The sequence below is a fragment of the Triticum aestivum genome, chromosome 2D, assembly GCF_018294505.1.
Source record: "Triticum aestivum cultivar Chinese Spring chromosome 2D, IWGSC CS RefSeq v2.1, whole genome shotgun sequence".
NCBI classification, from domain to species: Eukaryota; Viridiplantae; Streptophyta; class Magnoliopsida; order Poales; family Poaceae; genus Triticum; species Triticum aestivum.
Window position 1 is genome coordinate 239,959,291 of NC_057799.1, and position 22,806 is coordinate 239,982,096.

Sequence of the window (22,806 nt, forward strand, 5' to 3'; positions counted from 1 at the left end):
TCATCACATCTTCTGGCCATATCACATCACATAGCACTTGCTGCAAAAACAAGTTAGACGTCCTCTAATTGTTGTTGCAAGTTTTTACGTGGTTTGTAGGTTTCTAGCAAGAACGTTTTCTTACCTACGTATGACCACAACGTGATTTGCCAATTTCTATTTACCCTTCATAAGGACCCTTTTCATCGAATCCGTTCCGACTAAAGTAGGAGAGACAGACACCCGCTAGCCACCTTATGCAACTAGTGCATGTCAATCGGTGGAACCTGTCTCACGTAAGCGTACGTGTAAGGTCGGTCCGGGCCGCTTCATCCTACAATGCCGCCGAAACAAGAAAAGACTAGTAGCGGCAAGAAGAATTGGCAAACTCAACGCCCACAACTGCTTTGTGTTCTACTCGTGCATAGTAACTACGCATAGGCCTGGCTCATGATGCCACTGTTGGGATTTGTAGCATAATTTTTAAAATTTTCCTACGCTCACCAAGATGCATCTATGGAGTATACTAGCAACGAGGGGAAAGGAGTGCATCTACATACCCTTGTAGATAGCGAGCGGAAGCGTTCCAATGAACGTGGATGACGGAGTCGTACTCGCCGTGATCCAAATCACCGATGACCGAGTGTCGAACGGACGGCACCTCCGCGTTCAACACACGTACGGTGCAGCGACGTCTCCTCCTCCTTGATCCAGCAAGGGGGAAGGAGAGGTTGATGGAGATCCAACAGCACGACGGCGTGGTGGTGGATGTAGCGGGTCTCCGGCAGGGCTTCGCCGAGCTTCTGCGAGAGAGAGAGAGAGAGGTGTTGCAGGGGAGGAGGGAGGCGTCCAAGGCTGTAGGTTGCTGCCCACCCTCCCCCCTTTATATAGGACCCCTGGGGGGGCGCCGGCCCTAGAGATGGGATCTCATGGGGGGCGGCGGCCAAAGGGGGGAAGGGGTTGCCTTGCCCCCAAAGCAAGGGGGAAGCCCCCCACCCTAGGGTTCCCAACCCTAGGCGCATGGGGGGAGGCCCAAGGGGGGCGCCCCAGCCCACTAAGGGCTGGTTCCCTTCCACTTTCAGCCCACGGGGCCCTCCGGGATAGGTGGCCCCACCCGGTGGACCCCCGGGACCCTTCCGGTGGTCCCGGTACAATACCGGTAACCCCCGAAACTTTCCCGGTGGCCGAAACTTGACTTCCTATATATAATTCTTCACCTTCGGACCATTCCGGAACCTCTCGTGATGTCCGGGATCTCATCCGGGACTCCGAACAACTTTCGGGTTTCCGCATACACATATCTCTACAACCCTAGCGTCACCGAACCTTAAGTGTGTAGACCCTACGGGTTCGGGAGACATGCAGACATGACAGAGACGCCTCTCCGGTCAATAACCAACAGCGGGATCTGGATACCCATGTTGGCTCCCACATGTTCCACGATGATCTCATCGGATGAACCACGGTGTCGAGGATTCAATCAATCCCGTATGCAATTCCCTTTGTCAATCGGTATGTTACTTGCCCGAGATTCGATCGTCGGTATCCCAATACCTTGTTCAATCTCGTTACCGGCAAGTCTCTTTACTCGTACCGCAATGCATGATCCCGTGACTAATGCCTTAGTCACATAGAGCTCATTATGATGATGCATTACCGAGTGGGCCCAGAGATACCTCTCCGTCACACGGAGTGACAAATCCCAGTCTCGATCCGTGCCAACCCAACAGACACTTTCGGAGATACCCGTAGTGCACCTTTATAGTCACCCAGTTACGTTGTGACGTTTGGCACACCCAAAGCACTCCTACGGTATCCGGGAGTTGCATGATCTCATGGTCTAAGGAAAAGATACTTGACATTGGAAAAGCTCTAGCAAACGAAACTACACGATCTTTTATGCTATGCTTAGGATTGGGTCTTGTCCATCACATCATTCTCCTAATGATGTGATCCCGTTATCAATGACATCCAATGTCCTTAGTCAGGAAACCATGACTATCTGTTGATCAATGAGCTAGTCAACTAGAGGCTTACTAGGGACACGTTGTGGTCTATATATTCACACATGTATTACGATTTCCGGACAATACAATTATAGCATGAATAATAGACAATTACCATGAACAAAGAAATATAATAATAACCATTTATTATTGCCTCTAGGGCATATTTCCAACACAACGCACGTCCAAGGTGACGAGGCACGCAGCGCCACGCTGGCTGGCTAGCTGCTGAGCTGGTGCGGTGGCAGGGTCCTCGGGAAGATCTGCATGCCACCACGTGGGTGCTTGGCTAGTTGGCCTAGAAGCTGCATGCTGCCACGCAGGCGCTCACCAAGTTGGTTGGCTGGCCGCCACGTCGGAGCGGGTGCGGGGCAGCGAAACTCTGCCAGGTGTGGGCCTGGCCTCGGCCCCTCAGATGTCCCTCGCAAGGGTTTTGCCGAGGCCTCGGCAAGGGCCTTTCTGGGGTCCCGGCAAGAGTCTTGCCGGGGTCTCGTGGACGTCCCCGGCAAGGATCTTGCCGGGGGTCTTCGTCTTCTGGTTCTTATCTAGTTTTGCAGGCCTCTGGTCATCACAAAGATGTGCATGCCACCATGCAGGCGCCTCCTGAGCCTTGGTTCCGATGTTGCCGATGGTGTCAGAACTCTTAGGCTCAAGGGTGGCGGTCTTGCTAGTGTTGGGCAAGTCGCCCCGGCAGGGCTCTTGCCGGGGCAGCGTAGACCGTCCCCGGCAAGGATGTTGCCGGGGGAAATCCACCTTGCCCCTTCGCTCTTTATGCCTCTGGCTCGGGCACTGCTCTAGTAGTCTTGTATCTTTGCTTCTTCTGCCTTGCCAAGCGTGGCAGCAGGTGTGGCTACAACTGCCCATGCATAAGTAAAGGGGTACAAAAAAGGCCCCTACTTTTGTACACCGACAGGAGCCCCCGGGCCTGGGCCACACATGAGCACAAAGCGTTGTTGGGCCAGGCCCAGAACGGTGCGCGGGCACGTGTGGGAGAGTTTTATCTGCAGTAATCCCTTCGCCAGTTGCGCTTCCCCATGACCCACATTGAGTGCGTGACGTGGGGGTCGTGCGTGGACCGGTTGCAGCATGCTTGCGTCACGTCATGGTGAATAGTAAAGAGGCGGCCCGCGTCTTCCCCGTAAAAGAGAACACCGCAGGGGCGCTACCGCTGCCGCGCCCCATTGCCCTTGATTCCTCATCCCCTCTCAGCCGCCATGGCGGCCAAGACGAGCAAGGGCAAGGTTGCGGCCAAAGACGATGGAGGGAAGGAGGTGCCGGAGACCGAGTTGGTGGAGCTTCGGACGCAGCGCACCCACTTCACCTCGACGGTCGATGCACTCACCCTCAGGGATATGTTCAGGCCCCTATGGGGAAGGGAGACGTCGGGGCACCCTACCACGCACATCATCCCTGCCACCTTCGACGAGGCCAGTCCAAATCGGTACCCTTTCTTCATCGGCTATTTCTCCTGCGGACTCTGCCCCCCTTCTCAGATTTCTTCAATGATGTCATGCACACCAACGGCTTCCACCTTCTGGATTTCACTCCGAACGCCGTGGCGTGCATGGCCTTCTTTGCCCATCTCTGCGAGGGCTTCGCCGGAGTGCACCATAGCATGGCGCTCTTCCGGCATTACTTCACCCCTCGCATTCATCCAGGGGGCGCCATCTCTGGCTGAATCACCTGGATCCCGAGGAACCAGAGCAGGGGTACATACCCGGAAGGTGCCCAGAAGGAGAGGTGGGAAGAGTGGCGGGGCCGGTGGTGCTGGATCGAGGAGGCAGATCAGAAAGAGTTCTGCCGGGTCCGTCGGAAGCCGCCGGTCGGCGGCAAGCACTCGAGCAATGTCGATGCCAATGACAAGAAGCTCACGATCGCCACCACCAGGATCCATCGCCTCACCTCGGCCGGCCTCACTCTCGAGATGATTGGGGCTGACTTCATCCGCTGCCGAATTGCCCCACTGCACAACAAGGGGAGGCCGGCATGGGACTTCAGGAACGCGGCCGATGTCATGAGGTTCCGCCCCGGCCTGAAGCACAATTTCACGATGCTGTAGCACGCCCACCTCTGCTAGAGGCTTTTTCAGCTCAAGGTTGACGAGGCCGGCGGGGTCGAGAGGACCAGCAGGGCCGAGAAGGACAGCAAGGCCGTCAAGGCCGGCAGGTCTGTTTGGGTTGCCAGCGGGAGTGGTCCCATTGAGCAACAACTCTTGCCAGACCGCCATCATCTCCATGATGCCGGACTTCAACGCGCACGGCTTTGATCCAACCTGGGCCGAGCCGGTGGCGGAGCGGGTGCACGCATTCTTCGACAACCTGTCGGAGAGGTATATTCGTGACGAGCCACTGCTCGTCCGCGACACCACCCAAGAAGAGCTGGCATACATTGCTGCCAGGGCAGAGGAGGCGGCACTTGCTAAGGAGGCCGGCAGCGTCGGTACCATGGAGGATGAGGCCGACACCGCCGCAAAAGATAAAGAGCTCGCCGAGTGGGCAGGGTCTTCCGGGGAAGCCAGTGGCACCGGCGCCGGGCCCCCCTTGTCGAAGACGTGGCTGAGGAGTCGGCCGAAGAGGAGACCGAGGCGTATGACTCCTCGGCCCCGTGGAGGAAACGGGTCCTGCGGCAGGCTAGCTCCGGCGAGCCGGTCCGACCCGGTAGGACCACGCACTGGCAACAGGCCCAGGCGCAGCCTGTGCGCCAGACGAGGGCCGCGGCAGCAAAGAAGAAAGCAGCGGCCACCGCCTCTTCCTCGTCCAAGTGGCGCAGGACCCCATCCCCTTCTCCCCCCCCCCCCTTCGGGCGGCACTCCGAAGGCTGATTTCGACCTCGGGTCCTTTAGTCCAAAGAGGAAGAGGAGGCCAAAGGAGGACGAGTAAGCACCTCGCCCTTCATCAATTCTGATCTTCAGCCTGTGCCATCTCCCCTGGCATGATCTTATCTTTGTAGGGACACGGAGACGCTGGCCCAAAGGGCGGCGAAGAGGGCCAAGGCTTCGACGGGTGACGAGCCCCGGCGAGCGTTCCGCGCACGCCGGCGTTGGTGGTGATCAGCCCGGACAACAGCACCCAGCACAGCCCCCGCTCCAGCCCCCAGCGTGAGTCCCTTACTTACTCGCCATTTATGGGCATTGGGGTGTGAATTCTTGATGCTGACCTTGGTTTTGACCTTGCCGGGTTTGCAGGAGGAGCCGTTGAGGGCCGCCCCCGACACACCGCCCCCATCGACCACGCCACCCAAAGGGGCATCCCTAGCAAGGGAATCTACCGCCGAGCCCCCATGCACCGTGGAAGAGGAGGCGAGCTTGGGTGCCGGCGGCTCTGCCCCGGCAGCGGACGTTGGCGGGGAGGGAAACACTTCTTCTCGGCCTGGCACGGGTAAGTGGCCTGCCTCCTGTCCCTGTTTTCTTTTGAACCTTGATCTTGGCCTTGTTTCATTCTCCTTTCTGGCTTCCAGACCCCCCCCCCTCGATGGACTAGGAGGATATCGACAACGTCATCGAGGATGTCGCCAAGGATGCCGAAGTCGAGGCCGCCAGGATCGTGGCTGGGGAAGCCGCCAAGTCCGGTGCCGAGGAGGCCGGCAAGGCTACTGCCGAGGAGGCCGACAAGGCTGCTGCCGAGGAGGCCGCAAAGGCTGCCGTCGGGGAGGCCGCCAAGAAGCCTGCCGAGGAGGAGGTGGCCAACAACCAACCTTCCTCCCCCACAGCCCCCGCGCCGGGCAAGTACCTGAAGGTGGGCGATGACTTGTTCATCCGCCTCCCAGGGACGGCAAGCAGCAGGGCACCGGCCGAAGGGGAGGTGTTTGACGACAAGGCACTCGCCACCTCTAGGCTCCAGGTTGTCGACGAACCGGGTGCCAGTGGCCGCGGTTCCCAGGAGGCGCAACTCCTCTGGGCCATGAGCGCCAACTTCCAGAAGCTCCAGGCACTCCACCGTGCCTGCCAAGACAAGGTGAACTCCAGGATGGCGGTGGTCGACAAGGCAGAGGCGGATTTCGAGGAGTGCGTCGCTGAGACGCAAGTCTGGTTCGGCGAGTCTCGGGAAGAGTTGAGGGCTGCCCAGGGTGAGCTCGAGGAGTGCAAGCGACAGCTCATCCTGAAGCAGGACGACATCGAGAAGGCCCAAGAGGAGGCGAGGGAACATGCCGCCAAGGACGAAGCCGCCCGGCTGCAGCAGCAAGCTTTGCTGGACACCCAAGAGGAGGACCTCGTTGCCCGTGAGCAAGCGCTTGCCGCCATGCTCCGCGGCAGGGACGAGGAGATCAGGAAGATTGTCGCATGGCGGACCCAGGAGCTGGAGCAGAGGCACAAGGACGCACTCGATGCTCTGGCCCTGGACCACGCCGACCAGGTGGAGAAGCTGGCGCTAGAGCGGGAGGAGCTGAAGAAGAAGATCTTTGAGCTGACGGAGGAGAAGGACACGGCCAACAGCACTCTGGCTGATTCGCAGGTAGCCATCTCCGACAAGGCCAAGCTGCTCTCCGAGGTCAATGACTTCATCAGCGATCTGAAGCTGAAGCTAGACGGCTTGGAGGGGATGCTCTCGGAGGTCAGAACCCGTGAGGAGACCCAGAACAAGACCCTTGAGGTCGAGAGGCAGCTGCGAAAGGACGATGTCGTTTCCCACAATGAATATGTGGGCAGCGTGAATCTCTGGATCAGTCGCCTCGTTGACGTCGTGGGGAGGCTCACCACGCACCTAGCCATCATGGGCATGCCGAACGTCAGGTACTCCCACGAGCCGAACGTGAGCCCCAATGCCAGGCTGACCTTGTTCTTCGAGCGCATCCTCGATGCCCTGGAGCAGCTCCGCTCCAATCAAGCGACTTATCTGGCCAACGAGTACCGGAGGCTCTGCCGGGGCGCCCTGACCAAGGTGCTCACAAAGGTGGCGTTCTGGAACTCCAGCGTCGACTTCGCCGACGTGCTGGAGAGCTTGCCGGAGGATGCGGACCTAACAACGCTCGAAGAGCGTATCGAGCCCATCATTAGTTCCGCCGACGGAGTCAAGAGGGTGGAGGGCCAGCGCCAGGACTAGCCACCCTATTTCTCCTTGCCGCTGCGGGTTCATGCCCAAGACAATTTATCTTAAGTTAGAACTGCGGCAACCATTGATGTAATATAACTCTGCAGTACTTTGAAATGAAGCATGCTATCTTCCTGTTTGATCTTTCTTTGTATGTACACAGCCTATGCCTAGTTGGATAGGTTTGCCGGCGCGTAAACCCATGCTGTGGCGCTTTGAGTAACGGATCGTTAGCAGCCTGCTGGGGGCACTTGCTGCCGGGCAAGCCACCTTGCCGTTCTCAGCGCGGCCGCTTGGACTGTTGAGCGGACTCAAAACTAAACAAGGGCGTTGCCAATAGCGGAAGGGTTCCCTTGCGTGCAAGTTTTCCATACAAAGAGCAAACTCCTTGAGGAAAATAACCTTTAAAATGAAAGAATTTGCTCAAGGTTCTGCACGACTTAGCTTTTCCGTCGCCACGCGGATAGTTGTTGCGGCTGCAGACAGCACCGCCTCGCCTAGCTGATGGCACCAGAACGTAGCTGATCGACGTCGCCTTCTTCTCTCGAGCCACCGCGACGAAGGAGTCGATGAGTTGACTTCAAAGCCATATTTTCACAGCCTCAGCGCCCCCTACTTGGCGCGCCAAAGATGTCGGGGCTCAGGGACGTCACCTATGGGATCATGGGGAATCCCTACTACGGTTGGTGGGATATGAGGCTACACAAAGAGCGGGTCGAGAAGATCAACACGGGGGGATTTTTACCCAGGTTCGGGCTGCAAACGATGCGTAATACCCTAGTCCTCCTTTAGTGTATTTAGTGTTCTTGAGCTCTTGAACTAGCTGCAGTGCATGCCCAGTCCAAAAAGTCGGAATCCTCCCTCGGTACACCTCGGGCCTCCTTTTATATGTCAAAGGGGTTGCCACAGCGGCACACAGGAGGTGGAAAGTATCTACAGTGTACAAGTTTATTTCCTGACCGCATAGGACAAATGCATTTAATGTGCCACCTATGTGTCCTCTTGCTTTATCAGGGACGGCAAAGAAGCTCGTCCCGTCCATCGTTGCCTCGCCCTGCTTCGACGCACGTCCAAGGTGACAAGGCACGCAGCGCCACGCTGGCTGGCTGGCTGCTGAGCTGGTGCAGTGGCAGGGTCTTCACGAAGATCTGCATGCCACCGCGTGGGTGCTTGGCTAGTTGGCCTAGAAGCTGCATGCTGCCACGCAGGCACTCGCCTAGTTGGCGGGCTAGCCGCCACGTCGGAGCGGGTGCGGGGCAGCGAAACTCTGGCAGGTGCGGGCCTGGCCTCGGCCGCACAGATGTCTCAGGCAAAGGGTTTTGCCGAGGCCTCGGCAAGGGCCTTGCCGGGGTCTCGTGGGCGTCCCCGGCAAGGATCTTGCTGGGGGTCTTCGTCTTCTGGTTCTTATCTAGTTTTGCAAGCCTCTGGTCTTCACAAAGATTTGCATGCCACCATGCAGGCGCCTCCTGAGCCTTGGTTCTGATGTTGCCGATGGTGTAAGAACTCTTAGGCTCAAGGGTGGCGGTCTTGCTGGTGTTGGGCAAGTCGCCCCGGTAGGGCTCTTGCCGGGGAAGCTTAGACCGTCCCGGCAAGGATGTTTCTTGGGGAAATCCACCTTGCCCCTTTGCTCTTTATGCCTCTGGCTCGGGCACTGCCCTGGTAGTCTTGTATCTTTGCTTCTTATGCATCGCCAAGCGTGGCCGCAGGTGTGGCTACAACTGCCCGTGCACAAGTAAAGGGGTACAGAAAAGGCCCCTACTTTTGTGCACCGACACAAGCGCCCACCTCATGAGGTTGAGGTGACTCCAACCATGGCGACCAAGGCCAGGCGGGCACCAGCGGGCGCAGAGGAACAGGTTTCCTCTTTGGTGCTAAGGAAGCAAGAGCAGGCGCGGGGTCCCGAGGAATCAGCCGTAGGTCTCCATTCCCGTGCAACAAGACCAAGACCAGCGAAGACCACCTTTCGTCAGGATAGGATGTACTACTTGTCCCCCTTCAAAATTGGCCACTGTGGGATTCCTTCCCGCCTTCATTTGGGGGAAGAGGACCAAGGCCACTATAAATATAGCTTAGCCACCACCATAGAAAGGGAGAGACCTCACTAGCTCACACCCACACTAGAACAGACCTCGTGAGGTTGTTCTTCCCTTGTACTAGTTCATACTCAGCCCACCGCGAGGCTAATCCACCATAAACCAGGAGTAGGGTCTTACACCGCAAGGTGGCCCGAACCTCGGTAAATTGTTGTGTCTCTCTTCTTTCTTGTTCGTCCAGCTAGGCCGTGGGGGAGACAAACTGGTTGGCTGGAGAGGTTGAGTTCTTCGCACAGGCCCTAGAGTTCGAACCCTTCTTGGGTCTGCGGAGCCATGAATCCAACATTTGGCGCACCAGGTAGGGGCGTGTCAAAACTCGGCGGAGGCTCCCTGAGCTTGCGCTAAGCGATGGGCTGCTCGCGCCACCCAAGTGGCGCCCCTCGGCCATGGAGTTCATCATCACCTTATGCTCCACACGGCCGGCGCAGATCCTGGCCTCAGCCACCACCGGCAGCGTGGGCCACCCTCACCCCCTCCCGTTTGGTGCCGCAACCGAGTCACCGCGCGGTCCTCTAGCTACACCGTGGCGTCGTCCATGCACGCTCGCCGGGAGCAGGCGAACGTGCGAGCCGCGCTCCTAGCGGCGCGTGAGTTGTTACGATGCAGATTAGTGGAAGGCGGCCGCGATGCCTTGCTCGCCCGCGTCACCGAGCTGCTCGATGCTGCCTGCGAGGGCACGGCGCCCTTCCGCATCCTGCCGGCTTCGCGGACAACTCCAGGGACCCGCGCCCGCCTCTGCTGCGTCTGCTCGTCCCTCGGGAGGAGCCCGGGGGACCCCACGGAGGCAATCCGGCACGCGGCGCCGCCTACCTAACCCAAGAGGCGCGCCCCCAGAGAGTGGCCAGGATAGGCGGCCTCCACCATGGCAACGGCGAAGGGCCACCCCCAGGCTGGCAAGGCAGGACATCGGAGATGGTGGACGACGGAGCAGAGGGACTAGGGGCTGATCTTAGGATGATGGCCCCTGGTACCTCTGTGCCGTTGTTGGCGGGCTCATCGTACAAGCAAAGGAGAAGCCCGTACACATTCCCCCCGATGGCCCGCACGTCAACATCGCCAAGGCCACGCAGAGAAGAGGCCCCTTACGAGCCAACCAACGCCTCACCAACGCCTTCGACAACAACGGCCACTGGTTACAACCAATATCTTTGGAACACGTCGCAATAACCTTGGATCACAGGTACACCACGCCATGGTCGCGCACCTCCAGACGTTGGCCCTGCCTCAGGCGGGTGATGACCCACAAGTATAGGGGATCTATCATAGTCCTTTCAATAAGTAAGAGTGTCGAACCCAACGAGGAGCAGAAGGAAATGAAAAGCGGTTTTCAGCAAGGTATTCTCTGCAAGCACTCAAGGAACAAAAGTAAATAAGGTTCAGCAAGGTGGCCCAATCCTTTTTGTATCAAAGGACAAGCATGGACGAACTCTTATATAAAGCAAAGCACTCCCGAGGACACATGGGAATTAGTTTCAAGATAGTTTTCATCATGCTCATATGATTCGTGTTTGTTACTTTGATAATTTGATATGTGGGTGGACCGGTGCTTGGGTTCTGCCCTTCCTTGGACAAGCCTCCCACTTATGATTAACCCCTCTCGCAAGCATCCGCAACTATGAAAGAAGAATTAAGATAAATCTAGCCATAGTGAAAGTGCGTTATATCGACTAGAGGGGGGTGAATAGGCGATTTTTATGAATTCTTCACTGAGGAATTTGCCAGTGAGGAAATTCCTTGGCGAAGAACTACTTGCAGCGGAATAAGTACTCAAAAGTATGCATAGCAGAACACAAGCATGCTCATCATGATGAAATGAAGACAAGCATAGAGTACAGAAAGCGTAAACACGGGATAACACAGGATGAAGACAAACAGACTAAAGAAATTGAACTGAGGAAATTGAGAAAGTCTTCAGTCAAAGTCTTCAAACACAGATATGAACAAGCACACAACACAGTTATGAGGAAATGAAAGAGTTGAGGAAATAGAACCAGTAGGCTTGGTGAAGACAATGATTTGGTAGACCAGTTCGAACTGGTGTCTCAGTTGTACATCTGGTTGGAGCGGCTAGGTATTTAAACCTGAGGACACACAGTCCTCACCGTATTCTCCTTGAGCTAAGGTCACACAGACCTCGCCCAATCACTCGTGGTAAGTCTTCAGGTGACTTCCGAACCTTCACAAACTCGGTCACTCGGCGATCCACAATTCCTCTTGGATCCTCTAGACCATGACGCCTAACCGTCTGGAAGAAGCACAGTCTTCAAAGGTAACAAGTGTCGGATCCACGCAGGATCAATCTCTTCAGTGATGCTCAATCACTTTGGGTTTGTAGGTGTTTGGGTTTGGGTTTTCCTCACTTGATGATTTTCGCTCAAAGTCCTCGGAGGATGGGATGCTCTCAAATGACAAGTGTCAGTTTCTCTCGGAGCAGCCAACCAGCTAGTGGTTGTAGGGGGCGGCTATTTATAGCCTAGGGAGCAGCCCGACATGATAAGACATAAATGCCCTTCAATGATATGACCGTTAGGTGGGTAGATATTTTGGGACAGCTGGCGCATAGCACAGCAACGGTCGGAAATTTGAGTATCAAATTCCTCAGGGCTATCATGTTCCTCACTGTGTAGGCAATCCGCACTGGCGAATTCCTAACTCCTCAGTCAGAACAAATTCCTCAGAGACCAGAAGAACTTCGTCTCTGTCACTGAAGAATATGACTGAACTGTATGAGATTTCCAATGGCTTCACTCGAAGGGATTGGTAGGTGTAGGATTTTGAGTTGAGCATCACATGGAAATTTTTCCTTAGTATTTCCTCGACCCCCTTTAACAGTACGGTGTTTCCTATGACTCAAGAAAGGGAAAATGAAACTACGACACAAAAGTCTTCACGCTTCATGTTCCTCAAATGAATACCAAGTCTTCAAGGTCACACCAATTTTTCTTCACTTTCAAAGTCTTCAGAAAGTCTTCAGAAATCCAAAGTCTTCAGTCGAAGAACTTCATTTTTAGGGGTCGACTTTCTCTGTAAATATCAAACTCCTCATAGACTTATAGACCTGTGTACACTCATAAACACATTAGTCCCTTAACCTATAAGTCTTCAATACACCAAAATCACTAAGGGGCACTAGATGCACTTACAATTTCCCCCTTTTTGGTGATTGATGACAATATAGGTTAAGTTTTCAACGGGGATAAACACTGATATTGAGGAATTTGATTGCAAGATATAGAAGAACTACCCCTAAAGATGTGCATAGTGAGGAATTTGCTTTTGAAGCAATGCACACTTGAAGAGTAAAATCATGGAGATCTCCCCCTATATCTTGTAATTCATACACGCATTTGACATAATATATGAAGAATTTGAAATGCGTGATGAAATATGGTGACTGATGTAATTCAGCATGCGTGCAATAACATTAACGAGGAATAAGCATGCAGAAGAAACAGCAATAGTATCAGGCCACCATAGAGTTTAAGTTTACAACTCGATCCAACAAAGTCATCAGAAGAACGAGAGTTGTAACTTAGAAAAAAAACCGCCCATATAGATAGACCCGCTTGAAGACTAACTCAAATTTCTCCCCCTTTGTCATCGAATGACCAAAAGGTTCGAAAATGAGGACTAACGCCCCTGAAGAATATCAAGTTGATGAAGGAGCGCCAGCGTTGTTGGGGTCGTTTGTTGATGTAGGGCCTGCCGCAGTGTCGTCCAAGTCTTCATGCTCGTCGGTGTCACGCGATGAAGAATAGGAGCTGGCCACCAAGGACGGAACCTTGACCTTCTTGTATTTCTTCGGTGGAGGTGCAGACCAGTCAAAGTCCTCCTTGATACCCATTTTCTTCAGATCTTCTGCGCTATAAATGTGCGACAGAACAGCCCAGGTGCGGTTGAGGGTTTCATGAAGGTAGTAATGGTTTTTCTTCACTGCATTGTGGGTAGCAGTCATGTTGTGAAGAATTGAACCAAACTGACGCTTGACCCATTTGTGATTGCGATCAACCTTCTGGTGAAGACTGAGGAGAAGCTCACGGTCAGTCATCACCCTGGGAGCTGTGCCTTGAGGATTTGGCTTGGTTGCGTTGGCGGCAGAGTCATGGGTGGCAGAGTCATCATTGGTGGAGTAGGATGCAGCCTTGCGAAATTGACCATCCAATGGACGAATGCCTTCATCAATAACAGCAGTAGCCTTGCCCTTTTCATCAGCTGAGGAAAATGTCCGTTTGAGGACTTCAATCGGGGGCAAGTAGCTGCAATGGTTCAGTGTATCAGCTTTGTAGTTGAGTGAAGACCTTGTTCTGATGAATCTCATAATCCACGGAGCATAAGGCTTCAACTCAAATGGTGACATTGCGACATTGGCCAGAGTCCTCATGAAGAAATCATGGAAGTTGACGGGAACGCCATGAATGATATTGAAAAGCAGATTCTTCATGATGCCAACGACTTCTTCTTCATTCGAGTCGTGGCCCTTGATAGGACTCAATGTCTTCGTCAGAATGCGATAGACAGTCCGAGGCACATATAACAATTCCTTCACAAGGAATTTAGTTCTTGGGGCCTGACCTAGCTTCAACGGCTTCATCAGCACTTGCATATAGTGATCTGTAAGCTCATGTTCATTGTAGACGCAACGAGCAGCTTCAAGGGGAGGACTGAGAGGCAAAGCACAAAGCAATTCAGTAGCTGGTGCCTTGTAGTGAGTATTTTCAGACATCCAGTCCAGCACCCATGAATTCACATCTTCAGAGTCTCCGGTGATGTGCAGAGTTGCATAAAATTGAAGAATGAGCTCTTCATTCCAATCACATATATCAGTGCAGAAATTTAACAGTCCAGCATCGTAAAGAACACTGAGGACTGGCACGAAGCACGGCAGAGATTCCATATCCACGTGAGGAATGTGCTCATGATCGAAGACTTTGTCTTTGTTGAACAGCACTGAGGAATAAAAATTTGCCTGGCTGGCAGTCCAGAAACGCCTCTTCCTAATGCGAGCAGAGTCATAGGGGTTGTAATCAGTGAAGAATACGTGCTCGCCGAAGAAATCATTAGCCTTGAATTTTTGCTTCCTTGAGAATGGATCCTTTGGCTTGGGCAGAGGAGTGTCAGTCAGTTGCATTACAACCTCAGGAATCGCAATCTCAGGTTCTTCAGGCTGAGGAATTTCTGGTTCCTCTTCAGTGGCAGCCTGGGTCTTCAATTCTTCATTTTCATTTTCTTCAGCACTAGTGGCTGGAATTTCTTCATGAGCTTCATCAGATCCCATTTGAACTGTAGTTGCTGGGGACTGAGGAATTTGTTGCAATGGTGTGAAGAGTGGAGAGTTGGGGTGCTGACTTTCCCAAAAGTCATCATTCATCACTGGTGTGGTACAGCCAATGTCCACATCTTCATCTTCCATTTCTTCAACGCCGGCCTCTTCAGCAGTAAACTGAGGCATAGGCGAGGAAACTGTGGGGGTTGAAGGGATTTTATCCACTTCAATTTCTTCATCCATCTGCTCTGACGAAGCAGCAGAAGGATTTTCTTCATCAGATCCGCTAGGGATCACATATTCTTCATCAAAAGGGACGATTTCCTTTGATGGCATGGAGGAAACAGGAACAGCATCAATTGGATTAGCAAATGAGCTTGTCAATTTCTTCATCTTCTTCGGTGCTGAAGAATCTGAAGGAGCTATGCTTTCCTTTTCTTCACTGTTGCACGCTCTGCAGCCTTGGTCTTCTTCACATCTGATGCAGATGGAAGGATTGGAGTTGGGGTAGGCGCAGGAGGAGCAGAGGAATGTGGTTGATTTTCTTCAGGCACAACTGATGCAGTTGCCCTGACCTCTTCATTTTCTTCAGGCGCACCACTAGTGGATGCCCTGGCAATTTCATCAGCGGCTGGAATGCAGTCATCAGCCCTGGAACTCACATTTTCTTCAGCAGCCTGATTGTCATCAGCGGTGCTGGCATGTTCTTCAGTTGGCTGAGCAGATGCTTCAGTCTGAGGAATTTCTTGTTGCGATGAGGCTGCAACATTGGAGGTGAACTTCTCAGTCAGTTTAACAAACCTGACCTTGGCTCCTTTCCAATCAGCATAGTAAGCATTGAAATCATCGCTGAGGACTTTGATTTCAGACTGGATCTTCACAAGTTCATCAGTTGTCATAGAGACAACGTTGTTCTTCAGGAATTTCTCCTTCCTGTACTGCGCTTTCTTGAGCTGCCTGGCCTTCTCAAATTTCCATTGCTCTTCTTGGATGAAGGCAGTCAGCATATGACTTTGGCCAGGAGTCAGCTTGAAGTCAGGCATAGGAGTGTTTGGGTCCTTGTGCCAGAGATCAATGTAATCGAGGATTAACTTTGGATCCAAAAGCAAAGGCACATTTGTGCCCTTGGCTCTAGCGGCCCTGACTTGCCTATCTCTGATGATTTCGGCAAGTTCTTCATCATCAACTTCATCTTCTTCAGACGGCACTTGGAAGGCGACCTGCTTCTTGTGAGGACTTGGGCGAGAGCCTCGTCCAGCAGTGGTCTTTGTCTTCAGCAGAGGGTCCTGTTGAAGAATTTGGTGCAGCTGAGGACTAGCTGAAGCTCCTGAGGCAATAGAGATGCCTGTAGTCCTTTGGCACGTGGCAAGATGCACAGGCGCTGAGGATTTGGTCGGAGCAGCTGAGGACTTTGGAGGAGCAGGAGCAGCGTGAGGAATTGGCCGTGAGGACATTGACGGTGAAGCACTTGGCTTACGCGCATGCTTCTTTGCCATGGATTTCTTCGTCTTGACAGAGACCTCAGTGGCAGCAGCTACAGCAGAGTCTTGATTGAATTTCCTCACTGCTTCTCTAGCTTGTTTAGCCAGCTTGGCCCATTCATCAGGATAATCTTCACCATGCTTGAGGCTGGTGAGATCAGCTTCTTGGCCAGGTGCCAACGGAGGTCTTGAGCATGGAGGATTGAGTGCAAATTTCTTCATGTACTTGGGAGTCACATATCTGTACTCCCTCCACACTCTTGCCCATCTCCTCTCTATCTTCTGAATGTGCACCTTGCGCTGATTTTTATCTTCCTCAGGGGGTGTGCAGTACCCAGCATAGATGTCCTCAGGGATTTCAAATGCAGTGTTGATCTCAGGCCTCTTTCCTCCTTTCTGTGGCTTCTTTCCATCAGCCATTTTCTTCTGGTGAGGAATTTGAACAATTGAATTCTCTGAAGAAGTATGCAACTTTTCTCCGAGGAACGCTGCAAATGAGTTAAGTTGATGAGAACCTAGAGATTCAGCAGTGGACATGAGTACCTGTGAACAGAGTATAGTTGCGAGGAATTTGAGAGGTCATATGCGTTCTCAGAAGGTTTTTCAAAAAGAACAAGTTCGAGGAATTTGACCACATGAGTCTTGAAGAATTTCACTAAGCGTTCTTTGTCTTAGGTTCCAGAGTTGTATAGATCGAAGATCCACACAATTGAGCAATCTTGAAGAAAAATTATTGCTTAGAGAAACGAATCAAGAACAGATGACATGTGAGGTGTTTAGTGTGTGAAGAATTTGAAGAATAAACACCTTTGAAGATTTTGTAGAAATCATTTGAATCAAAGAGAGCAGTAAAAGTAACTTTTAATTACCCTGGACGAAGAACACGATGAACTGGGATGCGGAGATGTGAAGTTCGTCTGTGCAGATCTTCCACGCCCTAACTCGGCGGAGGAAGATGGCTACGGCGGCGGCGGAGTGAAGATTTCCGCGGCCGGCGCGAGTACGGCGGCGATGAGGTCGAGGCAGTGAAGCTCTTCCTCACCGGCGACGATGAATTATCGGCGGCACTAGGGTTTGAGAAGCTCGAGCTGGAGAGAGGTCGAGCGGAGTAAAGGAAGTGAGGAAGGGGAGAGGGGGTATTTATAGCCACAGTGAAAAACTGCTTGCCCGAAGAAATTGGACGAACGTGCACCTGACCCTTCTCATTCGCTTGACATGTGTCACCCACGTACTAAGAAGTGGAGATCGTGTTAGATCGTGGGTGAATAGATAAGTATTTCGTGGGATGCGGAACGGTTTGAGCGGCAAAGCCGAAAATTTGGATAAGATAAGTTAAAAGTTCCGTTCGCAAATTCTTCAGCTGACAAGGACACAGTGAAGATTTTGAACGAGTTTCAAATAGAACGCACATGAAGAATTTGTGAATAGATTGGGTTGAGTATAGCATAGAGGGGGAAGGGTCCGATCACATTCACTTAGCAGAAAAACCAACTTGAAGAATTAGCCATAAGTGAATGCTGTAGAGGACATAAACTCATATATATATATATATATATATATATATATATATATATATATATATATAGCCAATGAAGAAAAACAACGGATAAGGTGAAGGCAATGCAAAGTTGAAGAACATGAACAACTGAGGAATTTCAAAAACTGAGGAAAAACTCAAATTGAAGATTTTCAACTTTTGTGGTGGCGTGACCCACCGTATAAGAATGATGATTTCAGACACCGCGTACAATTGTCGTAGGGCTCTGAGAATCAAATTCTTCATTAATTTCTTCACACTTAGAGTGTTATTCTTCATTGATTGAAGAAAAACGTTTCTTCATGTGTTGCACATCTAAGTCATCAATTTTGCATAAGTGTTAGGATGAGTGTCCTTTTCAAAGAACATTCGAAGATTCTAGGATATTTAGCTCACACCGCAACTTGCTAAATCTCTTCTCATCCAAGGGCTTTGTGAAGATATCGGCTAGCTGTTCTTCAGTCTTCACATGCTCAATAGAAATGTCGCCCTTCAACACATGATCGCGAAGAAAATGATGACGAATCTGAATGTGCTTTGTCTTCGAGTGCTGAACTGGGTTGTGAGCAATCTTGATGGCACTCTCATTGTCACAGAAGAGAGGCACATTCTTCACGTTGACGCCGTAGTCCTTGAGAGTTTGCTTCATCCACAGCAATTGAGCACAGCAAGAACCAGCAGCAATGTACTCAGCTTCAGCAGTAGACAGTGATACGCAGTTCTGTTTCTTCGAGGACCAACAGACCAAAGATCGTCCGAGGAAATGACATGTACCAGATGTTGACTTGCGGTCCACACGATCACCAGCATAGTCAGAGTCAGAATATCCAATGAGATCAAAAGCCGAGCCCTTGGGGTACCATAATCCAAGTGTTGGTGTGTGAGCTAGATATCGAAGAATATGTTTCACAGCCTTATGGTGTGATTCCTTCGGTGTAGCTTGAAATCGGGCACACATGCAAACACTAAGCATAATATCTGGCCTAGATGCACATAAATACAATAAAGAACCAATCATGGAGCGATATACCTTTTGATCGAAGTCAATACCATTTTCATCAGTGCACAGATGGCCATTTGTGGGCATCGGAATTTTGACGCCTTTGCAATCTTGCATGCCGAATTTCCTCAGTACATCCTTGAGGTATTTCTCCTGAGATATGAATATGCCATTTGCTGTTGACGAATTTGAAGACCTAAGAAGAATTTCAACTCTCCCATCATAGACATTTGATATTCTTCACTCATCATATAGGCAAATTCATCACATGCCCGAGGGGCCTGCTTGAGGCCATAGAGGGCCTTATTGAGTCTGAAGACTTTGTCAGGATGCTTTGGATCTTCAAAACCTGGGGGTTGAGCAACATATACTTCTTCCTCAAGCTTACCATTGAGGAATGCACTTTTCACATCCATTTGATATAAAGTGATATCATGATGGTTAGCATAAGCAAGTAATATGCGAATAGCTTCAAGTCTAGCAACAGGTGCAAAAGTTTCATCGAAATCAATTCCTTCAACCTGTGTGTAGCCTTGAGCTACAAGCCGTGCCTTATTCCTCACCACAAGGCCATTTTCATCTTGCTTGTTGCGGTAGATCCACTTTGTGCCAATGATATTGTGCTTGCGAGGATCTGGACGTTTAACCAGTTCCCAGACGTTGTTGAGTTCGAATTGATGTAATTCTTCTTGCATGGCCTGAATCCACTCAGGCTCCAGAAATGCTTCATCTACCTTAGTGGGCTCTGTGATAGAGACAAAAGCATAGTGCCCACAAAAGTTAGATAAATGTGAAGCTTTTGAGCGTGTGAGAGGACCTGGTGCTTCAATGTCATCGATGATCTTTTCAACTTGCACTTCTTTTGCAACGCGAGGATGAGCAGGTTGTCGTCGAGGAATTTGATCAGCATTTTCTTCAGCACCATTTTCTTCAGCATTTTCTTCAGGTGCATTAGCTCGACGTTCTTCATGTTCTGGAATGAATTCTTCAGCAGATTCCTTCGGTAGGAATGACATCCTCAGTAGCCTTGAACTTGATAGTTTCCTCAGGTGTTGGTTCATCTATCACAGAGGGTAGGTGCTCTCTTTGCGAGCCATTAGTTTCATCGAACCGCACATCTACAGTTTCAACAACCTTGTGAAGAACGTTGTTGAAGACTCTGTAGGTGTGCGAGTCCTTTCCGTAACCAAGCATAAAACCTTCATGTGCTTTCGGTGCAAATTTAGCATTGTGATGAGGATCTCTAATCCAACATTTAGCACCGAAGACTTTGAAATAACTCACATTGGGTTTCTTGTCAGTGAGGAGTTCATAGGCAGTCTTCTTGAAGAATTTGTGAAGATATACCCTGTTGATGATGTGGCACGCAGTATAAATTGCCTCAATCCAGAAGTGACGAGGTGTCTTGTACTCATCAAGCATAGTGCGAGCCATCTCAACAAGAGTTCTGTTCTTGCGCTCCACGACGCCATTCTGCTGAGGAGTGTAAGGAGCAGATAACTCATGAGTAATACCAAGTTCATCAAGATAGTCATCAAGACCAGAATTCTTGAACTCAGTTCCATTGTCACTTCTGATGTGCTTGATCTTCACACCAAAGTTGGTTGAAGCCCTCGAGGAAAATCGTTTGAAGACTTCCTGCACTTCATGTTTGTAAGTAATAATGTGTACCCATGTGTATCGAGAGTAATCATCAACAATAACAAAGCCATAGAGAGATGCATCATTTGTGACTGCTGAGTAATGGTTAGGACCGAAGAGATCCATATGAAGCAATTCAAATGGTCGAGTAGTGGTCATGATAGTCTTTGCTGGATGCTTAGCCTTGGTCATCTTTCCAGCTTCACAAGCTCCACACAAGTGATCCTTGAGGAATTTGACATTCTCAATGCCAATGACATGCTTCTTCTTCGCAAGCGTGTGCAAATTCCTCATGCCTGCATGACCAAGTCGTCGATGCCATAGCCAGCCTTCTGAAGCTTTTGCAAGTAGGCACACAGCTGATTGCGGTCCTGTAGAGAAATCAACAATATACAAGCCTCCTCTCCTAAAGCCTTCGAAGACTTTGGAATTGTCAGCTTCCATAACCACAACACAACGATACTTGCCAAAGACAACAACCATATCAAGATCACAAAGCATTGAGACAGACATGAGGTTGTATCCTAAGGACTCGACAAGCATGACTTTGTACATGTGTCGATCCTTTGTGATCGCAACCTTACCTAGACCCAATACCTGACTTTTGCCTTTGTCAGCGAAGATGATATGCTTCAGATGCGATGGTGATAAGGGAGCATCCATCAATAGATTCTTGTCACCAGTCATGTGATTTGTACATCCACTATCGAGGACCCACTCAGTGGCTTTGGGTTGATCATCCTGCAGATGAATTAGTGCAGCTTACGAACTTCATATACTTCATCAGTGAAGAATATGACATCACAATTCATCAGACCAATTTCATCAAGCAATGCAACAGTTAAAACAGTATGAGGACGTGAGAAATGAAAGTTCATTTCTTCATGATTAGCCTGCGTCCTTTCAGGCACTTTTCAGGTCTCCAGCAAATTCTTCAGACGTTTGAGCATGTCTGGAGACCTGACCCTGCATAAAAGATTAGTTCTTTTTCTTCACCACCCACATCTGAAGGGGTGGCAAAGAGTTCATCACTCTGCGAGCTCCATACGAGAAAGGTGGCATAGAAGCCAATCCATTTCGTTTCACATAAGAGGAGTTAGGGTAAGCATATGAATAAGCAGAGAAATTCTTCGAGGACTTATGAACATAATGATTAGAAGAATAATGCTCATATTCATAGCCCTTAGCTCTTCCCTGCGAAACAGAGTTGTTAGCATGATGATGTTCATATGAGGACTTTGATCCTTTTGAGGAATATGATCCACGTGAGGAATTCGATCCGTATGAGGACTTGGATCCATATGAAGAATTTGGTCCATATGAAGAATTTGATCTGGGGTTCCTATTCTTCACAGGTGGTGTCATGAGGACATTCACCTGAAGACTTTCAAGGCACCTTTTGGGAACCCAGATTTTCTTCATAGGAGAACCGTTCCTGCAGTTAGTGCCAACATATCTAGCAAATACTTCACCATTCTGATTTTTAAACAGTTTATAGTTGGAGTCAAATGACTCATCAGAAGAATGAGAAGATTCACATGTAAAGCCAGATAAATTAGATGGATCAACTGGAGGTCCCTTTGCAGCAACCCATGAGGTTTTGGGGTACTGCTCAGGCTTCCAATATGTACCATCAGCATTGAGTTTCCTCTCAAAGGCAATACCCTCTTTCCTAGGGTTCCTGTTGAGGATCTGCTTTTTAAGCACATCACAAAGAGTCTGATGCCCTTTGAGGCTTTTGTACATGCCTGTCATGTACAATTCCTTCAGCCCTGCATCGTCAGTGATACTAGCAATGTCCTCAGATGAGGAATTAGTGATAGCAGAGACAGTTGAAGAATTTGTAGCATTAGAAGCATTTGAACATTCAGGTGAAGAATTAGCAGATTCACGTTCAATGCATTTCAAACATGGAGGAACAAATTCTTCCTGAGCAGCGCTGATTTGTTGAGCAAGTAATGAATCGCGCTCCTTCTGAAGATCTTCATAACTCACTCTTAGCTTCTCAAGATCTTGCTTTCTTTGAAGAAATTCATAAGAAAGCTTCTCATGATCAGATAAGAGAGTGTTATGTTGATCTTGAAGGGTGTCATACTTAGTATGAAGTCTCTGAAGACTTTCAGCCAAAGCTTTTGACTGATCCATTTCTTCACCCAACATATCATCGCTCTTATTTAGCATGTATTGAACTTTTTCCAAAGCTCTTTGTTGTTTAGTGGCAAGGGAAGCAAGTTTGACATAGCTGGGTCCAAATTCATCACCAGATTCATCATCACTTGACTCGGATAGGTAGCATTCAGTTACCTCAGCACTTTTTGCCATAAGGCATGATGAAGAGGATGATGATTCTGGTTCGAATGTCATCGCTTTGAGAGATTCCTTGAAGTCCTCAAACCAAGGATCATGACGGGTTCGATGACCTTCATAGACCTCAGAGAGACGGTCCCAGATAAGCTTCGCATGATTGAGATGCATGATGTTCCTGAACTGATTTTGAGACAGACAGGAGCAGATGACGTCCTTCGCCGTGAGGTTGAGAAGAGTGTACTTGCGAATGTCATCAGCTTCCGCCGTCTTGCACATATCGGTAAGACCAATCTCAGTGACGGTCCACAGTTCGCTGTTCATCGCCATGAGGCGCTTCTTCATCATGGCCTTCCACTTGGGATACTCGTGACCGTCAAAGATGGGGCATGTCACTTTCTTCATACCTGCGGTCGACATAACTAAAACTCCAGGCGGTTAAACCAAAATCATATAGAACAAGGGAGTACCTCAC